The sequence below is a fragment of the Cavia porcellus genome, unplaced genomic scaffold, assembly GCF_034190915.1.
Source record: "Cavia porcellus strain 051 isolate PalLab524CR breed Dunkin Hartley unplaced genomic scaffold, mCavPor4.1 scaffold_19, whole genome shotgun sequence".
NCBI lineage: Eukaryota > Metazoa > Chordata > Mammalia > Rodentia > Caviidae > Cavia > Cavia porcellus.
The window spans coordinates 65,749,025-65,767,500 of NW_026947502.1; the positions used below are offsets into that span (position 1 = coordinate 65,749,025).

The 18,476-nt window shown below is 36.9% G+C and overlaps 1 protein-coding gene across 11 annotated transcripts in view; it reads left to right on the top strand.

Moving 5' to 3' along the window:
* Erc1 (ELKS/RAB6-interacting/CAST family member 1) overlaps nucleotides 1–18,476 on the top strand; it is a 521,572-nt gene that overhangs the window by 89,114 nt on the left and 413,982 nt on the right. The gene's annotated exons all lie outside the window — the stretch shown is intronic.

An 18,476-nucleotide genomic window follows, 5' to 3' on the forward strand; every position in this document is an offset into this window, starting at 1 on the left:
GTAACCTGTTTGGTCTCAGCTTGGGGTGTGACTCAGGCCAGCTATACCCCACCAATCTCGCTTGGGAAAGGCACAACTGCCTGAAGTCACTGCTGCTCCTTGTTCTTGCCAGTCCTGCCTGTTCCCAGAATGTTGTCCATTGGAGCCCCTTTTTCTGTGGATTGTTTTTATTCCTATCACTCACCGCAGGTCGATGCAGGTTCCTCACCAGCTCAGCTCTCTGTTGGGCTCACTGACCCCAGACCTCAGTGTGATTGTGTCTCCAGTGAGTTGAAGCGGCGGGCTTTCGGGCAGCTCGGTAAGTTGTCACTGCGTGAGTTCGGGCACTGCAGCAGGAGCATTGAGCCTTTAGTTGTTCCAGTAGTAGCACTGGGCCTGTATGTTTGTTTGGTTCTTCTCACCTTGGGTGGAGAGGATTCATCTCCCTCTGTTCGGCATTCCCCACATTGTATTATTTTGAAATCTAAGTTAACTATCTCAGGGAGCCTCTCTATCTGCCATCTTTACTGGAACCTTAATATATAAATTATTGGGTCCTTTTCTTAGTGTTTATCATCCATTAGATATAATATGGAGCACCAAAATTTTGTTTGCTTAAAATTTTTCAGTGAACGCTCATGCTAATGCTCAGGAAACACACTTGATGAAATGTTAGTCAACCATGGTGAGAAATTTTTTTTTCCCTCCAGGGTAAGGGGCAATAGTAGTATATACATGGCTCATTGTCATCTCCAGATCATTCACCCAGAACACAGGACATCTGCATTCTGTTGTCCAAACAGTACCAGCACAAATCTTTCTCTTTGGTGAATCCAGGGAAATCAGTAGTATTAACTATCATAACTATTGTGTGTTTATACATATATATATGTATACACACATATACAAATGTCTTTTCTTTCAGCTTCTCACACTAGTGAGACAATATGATGTTCACATATGTGTGTCTTATTCATTTCACTGAGTGTAGTCTCAGGTTGCATCCATTTATCTTTAAATCTCCAGTTTATCCTTCTTTATGGCTGAGTGGTAGTACTCCATTGTATAAAAATTACTACTTCTTTTTATCCATTCCTCAGTTGATGGCATTTAGGTTGTTTCCAAGATCCGGCTATTACAAATTGTGCTGCTATAATCATGCGTGCACATATATTATTGTGGTATAATGTTTTTAATTCTTTTAAATGTCAAGCCGTGCAGCCCCTCATGCAACCTGCAGTGGTCCTACCAGAAAGACCCAGCAAGGTTCCAGATGAATTTTATGATTGTTTTCTCTAATTCTTTGAGATATGCTATTGGAATTTTTATTGGGGTTTGTGTAACAGATTTGGAAGTATGGTCATTTTCACTGTATTGGTTCTTCCTACCCAACAACATGGGCTATCTCTCCATTTTCTAAATCCCCTTTAATCTCTGTTTTTGGAGTGCTATAGTTTTCGATGTAGGGATCTTTTACACTTTTTTTTTAGATTGATTGCTAGGTATTTCACTTTTTTAGATGTTACTGTAAAAGGTATTGTTTCCCTGGTTTCTCTTTCAGTGAGTTTTGTATGCATGCACTGGAAATCTACTGATTTTTGAGTGTTGACTTTGTAACCTACTACATTACTGAATTTGCTTTCTAAATCTAGAAGTCTTTTCTTGGAGTTTTTGGAGTCTTCTAAGTATAGTATCATGTCATCTGCAGATAGTTACCTTTTTCCTCTCCTGTCTTTATTCTTTTTAATTTCTCTTGTCTGATTGCTCCAGCTAAAGTTTGTAGGACTGTGTTGACTTGGAGTGGAGACACTAGACATCCTTATCTTGTTCCCGATTTTTGAGTGAAAGTTTTCAGTTTTTGTCCATTTGTTATGATGTTAGGTGTTGATTTGTCATAGATGCTTTTTATCAGATTAGACAAAGACCATGTATTCTAGTGTTGGTAGGATTTTTGTTAGTAATGGGTGCAGGAGTTTATTAAAAGCTTTTTCTGCATCTATTGAGGTGATCACATGTTTTTCGTCCTTGGCTCTGTTAATACATTGTATTAGATTTATAGACTTACGTATATTCAACCATCCCTGCATCTCTGGTATGAATCCAACTTGATCATGATAGATAGTCTTCTTGACAGTTTGGTGCAGTCTATTTGTCAGAATCTTATTGAGGATTTTTTTCATCAGTCTTCATTGGGAGGTTGGCCTGCAATTCTCTTTCTTAGTTGGGCCCTTCTCTGGTTTTGGTATGAGGTTAATACTTGCTTCCAGGAATGAATTTGGGAGTATTGCTTCCCTTTCAATTTCATTGAAGAATTTGAGAAGTAGTGGTGTTTGGTCCTTTCTAAATTTCTTGTGGATTTCAGCAGTGAATCTGTCAGGGCCTGGCTTTTCTTTATTGTCAGATTTTTAATTGCATCTTAAATTTCATTTATTGATATTGTTTTATTTAGGTTTTTTTATATCCTGATTCAGCTTTGGTAATTCATATGTATCTAAGAATCTATCTCTTCTATATTTTCAATTCTTGTTAGAATATGGATTTTCAAAGTAGCTATAGATGATTTTCTGGATTTCTGCAGGACTTGTGATTTCGCCCTTTTCATTCCTAATTGCATGGATTTGAGTTTTTTTTTTCATAAGGTTTGTTAAGGGATTGTCAGTTTTATTTAATCTTTCAAAGAACCATGTCTTTGATTCATTCATTCTTTATATATATATATATTTTAATTTCCAGTGTGTTAATTTCTGCTCTGATCTTTATAAATTCCTCCCTTGTATGAACTTTTGGTCTGACCTGCTCTTCTTTTTGTAGAAATTTGAGGTTCACCATTAAGTTCTTTGTGTACAATTGCTCTGTTTTCCTGATATGAGTATTTATTGCTATAAATTTCCCTATGACAGCTTTCATTGTGTCCTACAAGTTCTGGTATGTTGTATTGTCATTATTTTTGAACTGTAAAAATATCCATAATTTCTTCTTTAGTTTCATCTGTGACCCTTGGTTGTTTAGTAGGTTGCTGTTTAATTTCCATGTGTTTATGAAATCCTTTTGTTTTCCTTTGGCATGGATGTCCAGTTTCATTCTACTGTCTTTGAATAGAATGCATGGCATAATTGAAATTTTTTGATAATTGAAATTATTAAGTAATTTGCATTTACTTACACAAGTTCTGTGAACCAGTATATGATCTATTTGGAGATGTCATGTATGCAGTTGAGAAGAATATTTATTCTGATGTCATGGGGTGAAACACTATAAATACCTACTAAGTCCATTTGTTCAAAAATGTGATTTAGTTCTAATATTTTATTATTGATTGTCTCATTGATTTGTCTTTTTGTGACAGTGGGGCATTGAGGTCTCCCAATATAATTGTAGTAGGGTTTATTTGGTTTTTCGTGTCTGTTAGTAATTGTTTTATGTAGTTGGCTGCACTCATTTTTGTTGCATATATATTGATGCTTGTTATCTCTTACTCTTGGATTGTTCCCTTTATGGGGATGTAGTGACTTTCTTTACCTCTCTTATTCAATCTTAGCTTGAAATTCACTGTCTGCAAATAGAGCAGCTACCTCTGCTTTTTTTGGGTTCCTGTTGCATGGAGTAATGTTTTCCCTCCTTTCATTTTCAGTCTGTGAATTTCTTTTTTAATTAAACGTGTTTCTCATATGCAGAATATTGTTGGATTTTGCCTCTGGATCTATTCTGTCAGTCTGTTTCTTTTGATTTGTCAACGGAGACAATTTACATTTATGGTCATACAGATACATATTGGCTTATCGTTGTCATATTATTTTCCTGTTGTTGAGTTCCCCTTTTTTCCCTTCTGTCTAATTGTTTGTCTTCTCTGGTGGATTCCTTCTTTTGGGGTTCATGTAGCATTAGTTCTCATTATCTTATTCTAGAATGTCCTTCAGAACATTTTGGAGTGCTGGTTGGGTGGTCATACATTTCTTCAGATGTTCTTTGTCATGGAAGTATCTTATTTCTTCATCAGTTTTGAAAGATAGTTTTGCAAGGTACATCAATCTGGTTGAAAGTTGTTTTCCTTTAGAACTTGAAATACTTCATTCCAAGCTCTCCTTGACTTGAGAGTTTATGCTGATAAGTCAGCCATAATTCGACTTGCTTTCTTTTTTTGGTGATTTGTTTCTTTTCTCTCACAGCTTTTAGAATTCTTTTCTTGTGTTGGATTTCTGGAATCTCAACTATGACATGCCTGGTTGTTGATTTTTTTTTTTTTTTGATCATGGCTAATTGGAGTTCTATGTACCTACTTTATTTGTATATGTAATTCTATTTCTTTATCAGGATAGTTTTCTGCTGTGATGCATGTGAACATTTTTTAAATGTCATTTGTGCTATTGCCTGCTTGTTCAGTGACTCTAATCAACTTAAGTTATTCTTCTTTGTCTCATCTAGCAGCTGCTGGATTGATTTCTCATGGACTCTTGCTAATTTTAAGAAATCTTTCTTTTCCTGGTCACTAACTGCAATCTTCAGTATTGGAGATCATGTTTTCACATTGGCCTAATCTGCTTCAAATACTTTCAGTGGAGTTTTTTTTCTTCCTGCTGGATATCTGCTTGAATCTATGGATTCCATTTTTTTTGAGCTTCCACCATTTTTTAAGCTTGTGTGTTTTCTTGTCTGTGTCTGCTCTAACATCACTTAGCATGGTGTGTATTATAGTAATCTTTGTACTTATCTCAGAGATTATTTCTGGTTTCAATTTTTCCAGAGCCTCATTCAGTTGCTTTGTTGTCATCTCTTCAGAGAGGCTTGGTGGGGCTTTTGGATTGTCCCACCTCATTGCTCCTTTGATATTTCCTTTGGCAAGCTGAATGTTTGGGGTTGCATTTTCCTTAAGTGTCTTCTTAAGTTTATTTTCTCTATTTTTCTTTAGTCTAATTCCTGAGGTGATGCTTGCAAGTTGCCTATTGCGAGTTGCTTTATTGGCAGTATTTAAAATCCTTAGGTGATGGTTACCTCTTTGAGGTATCTTCCAGGTATAGCTGTTTTTTTTGGTTTTGAGTCTGTTGGAAGATCTTACCTCTTCAGTTTGTTGGAATGAGAAATTGTTTGTTTGGCCCAGTCCCTGGTTCTTTGGCACTGTGCCACCATGTTTTCTGTGACTGTTAGTTAATCTAGACATGGAATACCAGGACCAAAGCAGTTTTGAACAATTTTGTCAACTTTGGCTTTAGTGGCAATAGTATCAAACATAGCTTAGAAAGCAACAAAGTGAGCTAACCCTTAATTTGCAACTTGTAACTGTATGAACTAGTTTTGGGTTGTATAACAAAATGTAAAGGAAAGCAGTAATTACATGCAATGTATAAGTCTGTAGTATGTCAGTTTTTCCCCTTGAGAGTTCAAATTTAAAATGGATTAAGGAGAAAATAGAGAAATAGAAGAAAAGCAGGATATTAGAAACTTGGAGGATAAAGCAGATCATGCCAGCTTGGGGAAACTGGTGCCAAAGACTGAAGGAAAAGAGAGATAGAAGAGATAAAAGGAAGAACAGATCAGAACCACACCCACAATCAGATTAGGAACTACTTTCACATTCATAGAAAGACAATGAAAGAGAAAAAGGAAAAGGAGAAAATGGAAAAGAAAAAACAGTCCACTTTCAGGATTCTCTCTGGGTTTACTAGTGGATAACTTGTGGAGATAAGAGTCCCAAATCATGCTAAGCTATCCCAGCAAGCCAGAAGTTGCTTTATGATGTAGTAGTAGATAATCTCAGCAGGCCTGCCCTGAGACCAGCGGTATTGTGTTTGCTGTAGTCCAAGCAATTTCCATTGGTCTGCTTCAAGCTGAGAGCTACTAGAGGAAGCTTGCCACATTCTAGGTTGTGAGCTCAACTAGCCTGTCTCCAAAATGGCTCTTGGCTAATTGCTGTGTACCCGTGAAAGGGCTCAACACCAGCCAGTGCAGTCCTCCATGTCCACTGCTGCCTTCCACTGCTGTGTCTCTCAGTAGAGGCCTCTGGGATTGCCAGCCGTCATGTCACTGGCACTATGTGTCCCCAGTTTAGAGCAGCTCCTCTCACACAGTAAGTACCATCTCTGGGCAAATGCGCCGCCAGCTACTGTCTTCTTCCTTGAAGTTTTTCTTTTCACTCTCTCTGTGTGCTTCAGTTCGTACTTTAAGTTCTTCCTAGGCTCAAGGGACGCACTTCTTTCCTTCCTATCTACTTCTTGATGCTATATTACAGCATCTGGACAGTGACTCTCAGAGAGGTTGTTTTTTGTGCTGCTTACTGTTCCTCCAGGTCATAGTTACTTTTTACTTGTTGCTGAGACAAAATACCTGGTGCCCAAAGTTAGGGAAGGAAAGGTTTGTTTCTACAGTTCTTGGAGGTTTCAGTCCATACTCAGTTGGCTCCAAGTCAAGGTGGCATGGCGAGGCTGCAATTCATGGTAGCTGCAAACAGCTGCAAGAGAGAGAGAGAGACACACACACGCACCTTTTTCCTGCCGTTGCATATCCTGACCCCACCCCTGTGCGTGCAAAACACTCACACAACCACTCCAAGTGCTAGACAACGAACCAATCACAAATGCTAGATTTGTTCCAGTCTATAATTCATGAGGCTTGGGGGCCACTGACATAAACCATGACACTTCCTTTTTCCCGAAATCCAAGCTGAGAAATCTTGAGCATTAGACTTAAATTTATTTTTCTGTATGTTTTCTGTGTATATCCAGAATACTTTAAGAAAGCAAGCAAAAACGTATGTGCTCTGTCTGGACTTAGCAAATATGAACAGTGTGTGGAGATCTATTAAGCATGAATACTCCCCTTTTAGTGATAGTGGGCTGTTGTATTCCCCATCTCCCCCAATTCTGTGATTGGTTCTAGAGCCTTCATATTGAGCCACATCCCAAGCCCTTCTTTCATTTTTATGTTTTTACAGATCTCACTAAGTTGCCTGTGTGGGTTTGAACTAACAATCTTGGCTCAGATCCCTGGAGTGCTGGGATTATAGGCTTGTGCCATTGCACATGGCTTGGGTGTTGTCTTTTTTTATTTCCCATCCTTGAAATAAATACCTGACAGCCACAATTTAAAGAAGGAGCAATTTATTTTGGCCCACATTTTCAGATGTTTTAGTCCGTGGTAGGGATGTTCAGTGCAGAAATGGAATGGTGCAAGGATCTGGTAGGGTCAAATTCCTGAAGTCCACTATTGCCAGGAAGCAGAGAAGGAACTGAGGAAGAATATCTTCCAGATTCAGCCTGCTCCCAGTGACCTGCTTCAAATCAGGCTCTACCTCCTAACAGCAAGTCAGCTATGAACACATCATGAATAATGAACCCGAATCCAGTAACCTGCCATACACACAAGGTATTATGGGGATGCCCCAGATCTAAAAACCTCAGATGTGTTGTGTGATATTTCATACTTTTATGTGTTAAGTGTTAAAAATGCTAATTTTTGTGGGTTTGGAGCAGTGTTCTTTAGGCTAAACTATAATACTGAATAGATAACTGTTCCAGAAACTTTCCTGATCCACCATTTAGGCAACACTGTAGAATCAGAAAAGGGAAAAACACAGTCTACATTATATATTCATTGTCTGAGAAACATTAAGTGTATTGCATATATTTAAGAATGAAGTTGTTGGATATAATAATTTTATCCTGCTTTTCTGTTTGAATGGTTTATTTGGTAAGATGTCTTGCTACATATCTACCTGGCCTTGAATTTATAGTCCTCCTACTTTGGGCTGGGGATTTAGCTCAGCGGCATAAGCACCTGCCTTGCAAGCAGGCAGTCTTGAGTTCAATCCCAGGTACCGGAAAACAAAAACAAACAAACAAACAAACAAACAAACAAACAGTCCTCCTACTTTAGCTCCCAAGTTGATAGGATTCCATGTGTGTGCCACTGTGCCCAGTTTCATTTGTTCCATTTTAGAAGAATTTATTTGCCCTAAATACAACTGATATTCTATAGAAATATATAAGTTGAGAAGGCAAGTAATGGGTATTATTTATTCAACAAACGCTGAGTTCATATAGAGTTCTGTCATTTTGATTTTGAAATGGTTAAGTTAGTTACAATTATCTGTGTAGCCTTTCATCATGCTTTAAGTAGACGATTTATTCACAAGTACCCCAGCAAAGGTAATTTTGTTAGGTAATACTGATAGACAGCATTGCTGTTTTTATATTCTTCTGAAGACCATTAGCAGTTGCTTTTATGTATTTTCCTTGAACTAAAATCAGAATCCTTGAAATTGGTAACTGCAGTGAATTTTCCTGATCAATCTTTGAAGTAAAGATTTGTACCTGGCTTTGGAAAGTATGAACTTGCTTGAGAAAAGTCCTGTATGGGGTTCAGATTGTTCTTTATTTTTTCTCTCTCCCTCCTGTCTGTCTGTCACTCTACTGTCTACCACCTATCTAATCATTTTCTATGTGATGTATTTCCTATAATTGTTTTAATACATCTGTTTCTGCTTTATCTTTTGAGACTCTTTTTATGTTTGCTTTCCTTCTTGGATTGTTGATTCTCTCTTCCTAGAACTCTATCTTAGACAGTAGACTGTGAAAAAAATAATACTTTCATTTTTTTTTCTTGGATCAGGAGGATGGCTTTTTAAAAAAAAACTCAATGCGATATGTGTATAGTAGAAGACGAAGACACAAACTTAATTATTATTTTTTAAAATTTTATTTAAAAGGAAAAAGAGAAAAAAACAAAACAAAACAAAGCGGTGTAAGGGTACAAGTAATACAGAACTACAAAAAAAAAAAAAAAAAAAAAAAAAACCAGTAAGAAATCACCAGTTAATAGATTACACATTATCGTCTTAGAGATAGTTGCTCAAGTCACAGTATCAAAGCCTACAAAGTGAACGAACATTCAAACAGAGAGACTGCAAACAGTTGTGTTCAATGATCCAACCAAAAACATTAATATGGTCAGCTATTTAACACCCCTAAACTCACTTGCAGTTGTATCCTTTAGAGCACTTTTTTTCCCTCTCTTTTTTACAACAAAATTTACACATTTTGGGTTTTATTACTCCTTAGTTCTTATTACTTTGTTTTTTGGAAGAGAATAAAATCAAATATGGCAAAACAAAGCTGTCAGTCAAAACCAAGGAAAGACATAGTACATGATGTAAGAACAGAGTACAAGGTTATCAACAATGGTTACCATAATGTCTCTTGTTTCCTTAAAAAGAATTGTCTATCTCATTAGGTATTATAAAGTTGAACAAAACAGTAGTGAACAAGACCGATAAAACTTAAACATTGTAAACATTACAGGACTTCCAAAGGAGATAATAGTCAAACCAGAATGGGCATCTTAGTGAATCTTACTGTCTTCAAAGTAGTTGCCTATATCACCAAACTTGATACTATCATAAAGAATGGAACAGAGTCTAATCAGTCAAACAAGTTAGTGGGAGTATTACAGGACTTCAAAACAAGTTAATAGGAAATCAAAAAAGTTACTATTATATATCCTGCTAATTTAAAAAATTTTTCCCCTTAATTAAAAAAAACCATAAAAAACAACTAAATAATTTTTTTAATGAATAAGGGAGAGATTGAGATAAAAGAGGGCGTAACAACATAACAATATAGGTCAAAGCATGACTGTTTCAGCAACCTAGTGCCTCACCACCAAATAACCCGATTTAATAGTAGTTACCAGAGTGTCTGTCTTTTTCCTTGAAATATTTGAATATAACTTCATATACTATAGCTTCAAATATTTCCATATCAAGAAGCCCAGAATAAAGCCTTTCCAATTAATAAGTGAAAACTTTATAAGGCTTCAAGGCCACTTAATGGGGAATTATGATTACCACATACTTTTATATATTTGAATCATTACTTACATTAGGGAAACTATTTGGTATTCACACATGTGAGATTGATTTATTTCACTTATGAGTATGGTCTCAAGCTGCGCCCATTTATGGATAAATATCTCAATGTGATCCTTCTTTTTAGCTGAATAATACTCCATTGTATAGAAATACCACAACTTTTTTATCCATTCCTCAGTTGATGGACACTTGGGTTGTTTCCAAGATCTGGCGATTACAAACTGTGGTGCTATAAACATAGGTGCACATATATCACTGTGGTATGATGCTTTCAGTTCTTCTGGGAATATGCCTAGAAGTGGAATAGCTGGAATAAATGGGACTTCCAATCCCAGCTTTTTGAGAAATCTCCAGACTGACCTCCACAAAGGTTGCACCAGTCTACACTCCCACCAACAGTGTAGAAGAGTTCCTTTTTCCCCACAGCCTCTCCAGCATTTGTTGTTGTTGGTTTTCTTGATCCTGGCCATTCTTTCAGGAGTGAGATGGTATCTCAGTGTGGTTTTAATTTGCATTTCTCTAATGACCAATGATGATGAACATTTTTTCATGTATTTATTTGCCATTTGTATTTCTTCATCTGAGAAGTGTGTATTCATTTCAGATGCCCATTTTTGGATTGGATCTTTGAATTTTGGGGGTCTGAGTTTTTTTAATTCTTTATATGTTTTAGACAAGAGTCCCTTGTCTGAGAGAGAGTTCACTAAAATCTTTTCCCAGTTTGTGGGTTTTCTTTTCACTATGCTGGAGATTTCTTTTGACATGCAGAAACTTTTTAATAAGAAGTGGTCCCAGTTACTGATTCTGGAAAGTATTTCCCGTGTGGTTTGAGTCCTGTTCATGAATTCTCTACCTATTCCTATGTCTCCAAGGTTTCTACCCAATTTGTCTTCCAATAGATTTAGTGTTTCTGTTTTAATATTCAGATCTTTGACCCATTTAGATTTTAACTTAGTACATGGTAATAGACATGGGTCTAGCTTTAGTCTTCGGCAAATGGAGAGCCAGTTTTTCCAGCACCATTTATTAAAGAGACTGTCGTTCTTCCAGTGAACCTGCTTGGCTCCTTTATCAAAGATAAGGTGGTTGAGTGTGTTTGTAGTTGTGGTTGTATCTTCTAATCTACTCCATTGATCTTCGGCTCTGTTTTGATTCCAGTACCATGTTGATTTTACTACTGTTGCTTTGTAGTATAACTTCAAGTCAGGGATTGTGATGCCTCCTGCTTTGCCTTTGCTGCTTAGAATTGCCTTTGCTATTCTAGGTGTCTTCTGGTTCCAGATGAATTTTAGGAGTGATTTCTCTAGATCTATAAGGTATGTTGATGGTATTTTTATTGGGATTGCATTGAATCTGTGTAACAGTTTTGGGAGAATGGCCATTTTCACAATGTTTGTTCTTCCTATCCATGAGCAAGGGATGTCTTTCCATTTTCTGAGATCATCTTCAATTTCTTTTTTCAGGGTGTTATAATTTTCCCTGTATAGGTCTTTCACTTCTTTCATAAGAGTAATTCTTAAATATTTCATTTTTTTGCTTGCTAATGTGAAGAGTGTGGTTTCTCTTATTTCCCTCTCTGTGATTTTGTTGTTAGTGTATAGGAATGCTATTGATTGCTGAGTATTGATTTTGTATCCAGCTACATTACTTAATTTATTTATTATATCTAAGAATCTTTCAATGGAGTTTGGGGGGTCTTCTGTGTAGAGTATCATGTCATCTGCAAACGATGATAATTTAACTTCTTCTTTTCCTATCTTTACCCCTTTGATTTCTCTCTCTTGTCTAATTGCCCTGGCTAGTACTTCCAGTACTATATTAAATAGGAGTGGTGATAAAGGACATCCTTGTCTTGTGTCTGATTTTAAAGTAAAGGCTTTCAATTTTTGGCCATTTAGTATGATGCTGGCTGTTGGTTTGTCATAAATGGCCTTTATTATATTGAGGTAAAGACCATCTATTCCAATTTTCTGTAAAGTTCTTATCATGAATAAATGTTGGACCTTATCAAAGGCTTTTTCTGCATCTATAGAAATGATCATATGATTCTTACTTTTGGCTTTATTGATATGATGGATTACATTTATTGATTTGCGTATGTTGAACCATCCTTGCATTCCTGGGATGAATCCCACTTGGTCATGGTGTATAATCTTCTTGATGATTTGCTGCATCCTATTTGCCAATATTTTATTGAGGATTTTTGCATCTGTGTTCATTAGGGAGATCGGTCTATAGTTCTCTTTTTTAGTTGGATCTTTCTCAGGTTTTGGTACTAGAGTAATATTTGCTTCCAGGAATGACTTAGAAAGGATTGCTTCCCTTTCAATTTCATTGAATAGTTTGAGGAGTGTCGGCATTAGGTCTTCTTTGTATTTCTTGTAGAATTCTGCAGTGAATCCATCTGGGCCTGGGCTCTTCTTGGTGGGCAAGGACCCAATTACATTCTCAATTTCATTAACAGAGATTGGGTTATTCAACAGTTTTGCATCCTCTTGATCTAGCTTTGGTACTTCATATGTTTCTAAGAATCTGTCTATTTCTTCTGTGTTATCAAACCTTTGAGAGTAGCGGTTTTCGAAATAGGTGTTGATGATCTTCTGTATTTCTATTGGGTCTGTAGTTATTTCACCTTTTTCATTTCTTATTGCATGAATTTGAGCTTTTTCTTCCCTTTTTTAAATAAGGTTGGCTAGGGGCTTATCGATTTTATTTATTCTTTCAAAGAACCAACTCTTTGATTCGTTGATTCTTTGGATTGTTTTCTTTGTCTCTATTGCATTGATTTCTGCTCTGATTTTTATAATTTCCTCTCTTCTTTTGTCTTTGGGCTTGACTTGCTCTTTTTTTTTCTAGCTGTTTGAGGTGTAGCATCAAGTTGTTTATTTGTATTCATTCTGTTTTCCTGATGTGGGAACTCAGTGCAATAAATTTTCCTCTGTTTCATTGCATCCCACAAATTCCGGTAAGTTGTATCTGCATTTTCATTTTCTTTTAGGTATTGTTTAATTTCTTCTTTAATTTCTTCTGTGACCCACTGATTACTCAAGAGTGTGTTATTCAGTTTGCATGTATTTTTGGGGTTTTTGCAGTATCTTTTATCATTAATTTCTAATTTCAGAGCGTTATGATCCGATGACATGCAAGGGATGATTTCAACTCTTTTGCATTTGTTTAAATATGTTCTGTGAGCTAATATATGGTCTATTTTAGAGAATGATCCATGTACTGCTGAGAAGAATGTGCATTCTGATGTTGTTGGGTGGAAGGTTCTGTATGTATCTATCAAATCCATTTGTTTGCAGGTGTGATTCAGTTCTGTTATTTCTTTGCTCATTTTCTGTCTGGTTGATCTGTCCCTTGGTGTCAATGGCGTATTAAGGTCTCCTGTTACAATTGTGTTACTGATAATTTGAGTTTTCATTTCTGTTAATAGTTGTGTTATATAACTGGGTGCTCTGGAGTTTGGTGCATATATATTTAAGATAGTTGTCTTTTCCGCTTGGAGTTTTCCCCTAACGAGTATGTAGTGACCTTCTTTGTCCTTTATGGTCATTGTTGGTTTAAAGTTCATGTTGTCTGCAATCAGAATGGCTACTCCTGCTTTTTTTTGGATTCCTGCTGCCTGAAGTATTGTTTTCCATCCTTTGACTTTCAGTCTGTGAGTATCCTTCTGGGTTAGATGGGTTTCCTGTAAACAGCATATGGTTGGATTTTGTTTCTTGATCCATTCTGCTAGTCTGTTTCTTTTGATTGGTGCATTGAGACCATTTACATTAATGGTTATTACTGTTAAATGCTGGTTAATTGTAGGAATGTTATCTCTCTGCTGTTGCATCTTTATCTTTCTGTTCTGTTTAATTATCTGCTTTGCTTAGTGGTTTTTTTCTTTTGTATATCTAAACCGTCTTTCAATATTTTTTGCAGGGTTGGTTTGGTGTTCATGAAGTTCTTCAGCTGTTCTTTGTCATGGAAGTATCATATTTCACCATCAATTTTGAATGATAGTTTTGCAGGATACATCAGTCTAGGTTGGGAATCATTTTGCTTTAGGATCTGGAATACTTCACTCCATACTCTTCTTGAATTTATTGTTTGTGCTGAGAGGTCTGCTGTGATTCTGATAGGTTTTGCTTTATAAGTAATCTGTCTTTTCTCTCTGACAGCTTTTAATAATCTATTCTTGTGTTGGATTTCTGGGATGGTGATTATTATATGTCTGGGTGTAGTTTTATTTTGGTCATGACTATTTGAGTTCTATATGCTTCACTGATCCTGATGTTGGTTTCTGATCTCATGCTTGGGAAATTTTCAGCTATTACTTCTCTAAATATCCTTTTGACATCCTTTATGTTGTCTCCTTATTTTTCATTAATCCCTATCATTGTTATGTTATTTTTCTTTGCACCGTCTTGTAGTTGTTGAATTGTTGTTTCGTGATTCCTCGTTATTTTTAAAAGATCTTTCCTTTCCTGTTCACTAGCTGCAATCCTGTCTTTAAGGTCTGAAATTCTATCTTCACTTTCATTGAGGCGGTTTTTACAACTTTCAGTGGAGTTTTTTATTTCCTGTATATCTCTGTGCATCTGCATTTTGTATTCTGTTTGTTTCTTATATTGCTCATCTTGGGATTCTATCTTTTTGTTTAGTTCCTCCAATTTTTAAACTATTTTCTTTAGATATATTCAGAATCTCTTTCATTTCTTTTATCATTTCTTCTTTTACCTGGGAGATTATTTCAAGTTTGAATTCCTTTAAAGCTTCCTGGAGTTGCTTGTTAATTTCAGTAGCTATTATGTCCGATATTTGAGGTGAATGGTATACATTTTCTTCTATATACGTTGCTCCTAGGGTTTCTTGAGATGGGCTGGAGGTTTGAGGTTGTAATTTGGTCTTTCGTTTTGTCATTTTCCTATATTTCTGTGTTTGTTTCAAGTGTTATTTGAAAGCTTCCTCCCAGTCTGTTGGAAATCCCCTTCTATGTTCGCAGCTCCTGAGACTCTGGCACCCAGTTACCCCACGCCATTGGGCCTGTAGAACCAATGGCCCTCTTCTGCCTGTTTAGAACTCTGTAGTTCCAGATAAGCTGGGCTTCAGGGACACTGTGCGCCCACCTGCTTGTTGGAAGCTCTACAGTTCTCCAAGAGCAGTCGGAATGGGGAGGCGGATGTAGATTCCTCATACCCACTTATCCACTTCACTGCACCCGGAAGCCTGGAGGGTCCCGAACAGTCTGGGCTTTGGGCAGAGTGCACTGAGCACTTACCGCAGGCCGTGGGGCCTCTGGAACCTGCGATGCCCCCCTGCTTGCTGAGATATCCACAGTCCTCCAGACACACAGGGAGGCGGATGCAGGTGCCCCAGATCCGCCCAGCCCTTCCTCTGCACACAGATGGTGAGGTGCAGGAGTCCCAAGTAGGCTGGGCTCCAGGGATAGTGTGTGCCCGCCTACTTGCTGGAAACTCCACAGTTCTCCAAGTGCAGCCAGAATGGGGAGGCATATGTAGATGCCTCAAACCCACTTATCCTTCACTGCACCCAGAAGCCTGGAGGGTCCCGAACAGTCAGGGCTTTGGGCAGAGTGCACTGAGCACTTACTGCCGGCCGCGGGGCCTCTGGAACCTGCGATGCTCCCCTGCTTCCTGAGATATCCACAGTCCTCCAGACACACGGGGAGGCAGATGCAGGTGTGCCAGATCCGCCCAGCCCTTACTCTGCACCTTAATTAATTATTGATATATTTGCTTCAGTTTTTACAGTATGGGAGCTTAGTAAGACGTCTTGAGAGATGGGCGAGATGGTAGAAACCATCTCTTTTTGTTTTGTTTTAAAAAGGAGAGCCTAATTTTAAAGTCATCTTTGGCCTTCTGGATAGTGTGTGCTCATCTTCCAAGTGTTTGAAGTAATTAAATATGCATGCCAAAGCACATTTCTTCTGTCATCTTTATTTCCCTGGCCATTTATATTTAAGAAAAAAAGTAAGTTGTTATTAATACTTTTAACTGGTTCAATATCCATAAAGAGAAAACTATTCTAAATAGTTTACCAGACATTGAAACTAGAGGCCTCTGACGGATTTTCCTTTGTAGAGGGCAACTCTAAGATTAGATGGTTTTCTGGGAAATGGTACATTAATTATATAGTAGGAATTATATTTTCTTCTTTATTTTTTACCTTTGTATTTTGCCTGTTTGGTTGCTAGACATTGTTACTTGATCTTAGAAAGTATGGTTAGTGTTTAGACAAAATGGCTATCTGTGTGTGTGTGTGTGTGTGTGTGTGTGTGTGTGTGTGTGACAGACAAATCATTGCATTATCTTGGAATGCTTTATAATTACTGTGTATGTAAGGTTTCCTGATGAGAGGAAGGAGATCTGGCTGCATTGCCTTTCACATTTTTGTTTCTAGAGTTTCTTTACTTCCACATAGCATTGTGTAATAAGTCTGTCAATGTTTATTGAGTGTTTGACATGAATGTCCACTAATGGTTGTTTTAAGCTTCTTTTTTTTTGCAGGAGAAAGAAACAATGATGCACATTTGAGTGCTTTACAGTCACGTTAACATTAAGTGCATACACTGTGTTGTTACAGGTGGAGGGCCCCAAGGGGATTCTTTCCAGGTTCTTGATGTTGGGGGTTGGGTGAGATAGACACATAGAAAAGGCAGCAAAAGGTGTACATTTGAAGGTGGAAAAGAAGTATATTCTATAGGGTGAGAAGGTAGAAGAAAGAGAGAAAATGGTCGTACAATACTATCCAAAATTTCTGGATTGGCTTTTTTTGTCTCTCATGCAAATAAAGCATTGGGACATTTGTGCCGTCGGAAACTAACTTGGTCTCACACCAGATTTAAACTGTCCTACTGAAAGACTCATGGACCTCTTGCCAGATACAATGAAAGATCAGGAGCAGTGTTTTTTGATTAGTTTTACTGGCATGCAAATGAAGGATTGAAAATAGCAATTTCTGATTAGGACTGCAGATAGGGAGATTCAGTTGAGGGACTGAAAACAGCAGTTTTCTGATTGGATCACAGAGCTCAGCTGTAAGCCTGACATCATTTTATGTTCTTTGTTCTGTGCATGTCTTCCCTTTAGGAAACCTCTCACCCATGGATTTTTATGACCTTTGAGACACTCTGCCAGCTAGTTGTCTGATTTGCTCCTGCTCTAATCTCCTACCTCTGTGATTTAATAAACATAAATTTTCAGAAGAGTGGAATTCTATTTTGGTGCGAACTAGTTTTATGAATCAAATTATTCATAAAAGTAAGCAATTTTATCACTGAGATTTAGCTTGTTCACATTAGTGAAGTATTTAATGTTAAGGATTTCCTTAAATTTGATGTTTTATACATAGTTACAAAATAAATATTTCTTAGAATATATATTTCTTACAGTTTCAGTATTTAAAAGAATTATTGGAACAGGAAGATATAATAGAAATATATAGCATATATACAGTGATCAGTTCTTGGAAACAATATAGAGTCATTTTAGCATGGTATTACAAACACAGTAGTTAGACTCCTAGGAGGTTTTATTACTTCTTATTCAAAGAACCTAGTGTCACTAATTAGTGTGGTTCCTTGCTCTAGTGATAATGGATATTAAACTAAAGATGACAGTATGAGTTTATAGGCAGACGTTTTAATTGGAAAGTAAGATGAAGAAAATAGGACCAGCCTATCCATAAAATTATGGGTTAGTGTAGTAGATGGGGTCTGGTCAGTTGTTATCAATCCTGGTTTTTGTGCTTCCAAAGAAATCCTCATGGCTTGGGGGAGGTTCTCTTCCTCATAAAATGATTGCCTCAATTACCTGAGGTGGTGCATTTCTTGGCACTCAGGTGACTAGAGGTTCAGTACAATGACTAGAAGTTCTAGGGTTGCTCTAAGGAGTAAAGGTCTGGAAAAGGACTTAGTAAAAGCTGATAGGATGTCCCTGTGAATCCTGAAAATTGGTTTACTCTTATTTTGGTGTTCTCTTACAGGACAGGGTGGGATATCAGGCCATATAAATCTAAATCTAGTAAACTTTGTTCCTTTGATTTCCCTAAGTAATTAACATGCCTCTGTATGAAGTTTTAAAGTAATAAAGAATGCATAAATGAAAGTGAAGCTTTTTTCTGTTTTTTGTTACCTATGGGCAACTGTAAACCCAAGTGGGTTTTAGTAAGCACTACTGTGCTTCTAAATCCTTTATTGTCTCATGCAAAAACATAAATTGTGTTTTGAATGAGTAACAGATTGTCACAGTCCTTGACTCAGGAGTTTATTTGTCCTTTGTGACAAATAAGGAACTGTGATTGCATCACCAGAAAATTTTTCCTTCTCTGTTTCCACTTTTTAAAAACAAAAGGTGGATAATACTGTATCATGGAGAATATGAGGATTAAATAAGTTAAAATGTGTGAAGTATTTGGAATAGGTACTGACATGTGGTAAGCACTAATTAGGTGTTAGCTATTACTTTTATTTTATTATATAGTCCTTTTTTATAAGGTGAATGTCAGCATAGAAAAAAATGTTTTGAAGGATACACGCCAAAATCGTTTTAGTGATTTTTCTCAGTAGACAAGTTTTGTTTTTTCTTCTTTTGTTTTTTTGAGATAAGGTCTCACTGTATAGTTTAGGCTG